The sequence below is a fragment of the Coenobita brevimanus genome, chromosome 52, assembly GCF_032717465.1.
Source record: "Coenobita brevimanus isolate Jiangsu-jjx chromosome 52, ASM3271746v2, whole genome shotgun sequence".
NCBI classification, from domain to species: domain Eukaryota; kingdom Metazoa; phylum Arthropoda; class Malacostraca; order Decapoda; family Coenobitidae; genus Coenobita; species Coenobita brevimanus.
Window position 1 is genome coordinate 23,928,313 of NC_137005.1, and position 1,979 is coordinate 23,930,291.

The window sequence follows — 1,979 nt, forward strand, 5'->3', positions numbered from 1 at the left end:
TATATATATATATATAATTGTTACTGTTGGTACTAGTAATTAGTAATGGACTTAATATAGCTATGTGAAGAATGTACAGCATGTACGTAATTCTGTATATACAGTAGATGAAGTGGTGTTTGTTACTAAAAATAGTAAAATGTGGTAAGAAAAAATAAAAAAAATAAATGGCGTGTGAAAAGGCTATCTCAGCCCGTAACGTCAGTCATTGCCTGTTTGTTTTTGTTTTTGTATTTGTTTTTTCTAACCCTGTTCTCCTCAATAACTCTATTTTAAATGTTACTTATTTTGATTGTTGTAAGTACAATAATTGTGCTGTATATCTTGTGCAAAGTGTTTATCACTCTTATATAAGCAATACATCCGTAGAGGAGAGTTGTGATATTCATTTGTGAAGTTATAAACAAAAAGGGCGATTGTATGTCTAAGCTCTCTACCCACTTAGGAAGTAGAATGATGTCACCCTCGGAGACTCAGCGCCGTTGCGATGGAACAGCGATGAGTAATGTTGAGTGAGGTGAGTGGTGCGTCAGGGCTGTCTGGTAGTTGCTGCATCACCACTGCATCAGCGCCTCCTCAGTTTGGTAGCTGTGGTGGTGGTGGTGATGGAGAGTGGTTGGGGAGAATGATAGGATGAGGTGGGGGTTGACATGGCTGTGGGTGTCGGTAATTTAAGCTATCTCAGCCCCGAATGTCAGCGCTCTCACTGCAGCTGTCGTTCCTCTTGCTCCCCTTACTTCAGTTTCTTGCTTCTTACTTTTTGTCCATCCATCCATCCATTGCCAGACGCCATGTATCCCAAACGGGGTGGCCAAGGGCTTAGAGTTAATCGTTTTACAGGGAGGGGCACTAATCCTCCACCAACCCCATTTGACACGTAGGGATGCCAACAGCATCTGGTGTTCCCAGGCGGTCACCCATCCAAGTACTAACCAGACCCAGCATTGCATAACTTCGCTGATCGGACGGGAAGCGGTGTACTCAACATGGTATGTTGCTTTACACAAAAAGGTATGTACAGTTTTCATGCATATGTGGCTTGTTTTGTGACAATCATAGATACTTGTAGTTTATCGTGAATCGTAAACTGAAGCCCGTAACTGAAGAGAATTTTCGTAGCTGAATGTTGAATGTTGATAAAACAGTGAGGAGTAAGTAGATCGTACTGTGGTTCATCGGTTCGCTGGTTGTAGGTTAACATAGAAATTGGAAGGTTGGTTGTAATTGTAGATCGTCAAACCACTGACAGTATAAAGTTGTGAGGCGTCGTATGGCCCAAACTTGCAGTGGTTTTTATTATCTGTCTTGATAATGCAGACTCAACTGTAGGCTTGTAGACTTGGTTCGTACGCTTTAATGCCTCTAAATATAATATAAGTAGGCTAGTCGTCGCCGAGCTATTGCAACAGTGTGTTGTAGGGATTTTACGAAGGAGAGAATGTTTGTTGTACATGTCGTAAATGGCAGCATGGGGAAATGTTAATTTTATCACTCTCCCTCCCAAAAGAAGGTCTGATCCTAAAGTGGCCTTAATGGACTGATGCAAATACAACTACAGGACAGCACAGCCTTGTAACTCACTTCTTTCCGTGTGTGTGAACTTAAAGCTTAGCGGGAGTGAGGCGATCTTTTTGGATAGCTAAGTTTGGTCTGAGCTCAGAGCAGCTGCATGAAGTACCAGATTTTTTGATACATCTTAATATCAACTTCTCCGCTAGTCTGTTAATTTAACTATCTGTCCTTCGATCAATTTGTCATCCTTTTTATATCATATCTATTTATGTATCTCATCTATGTATGTATGGATCTGCTTACCTGTCTCTAGATATATTTTCTTCTCTCTCTCTCTCTCTCTCTCTCTCTCTCTCTCTCTGTCGTCTGATGCCGCATACTGGACGGGGTGGGTTCGACAAAATTTTTTTTTTTCTTTTTCATTTTTTCCTTCCCAGTTGGGGAGAGACGGATGCCTCCCACTCCAC

The 1,979-nt window shown here is 41.5% G+C and overlaps 1 pseudogene; it reads right to left on the reverse strand.

The window, feature by feature from the left end:
* Positions 1-883: 883 nt before the first annotated feature.
* On the reverse strand, positions 884-1,004 carry LOC145400555 (5S ribosomal RNA; annotated as a pseudogene).
* Positions 1,005-1,979: the final 975 nt, after the last annotated feature.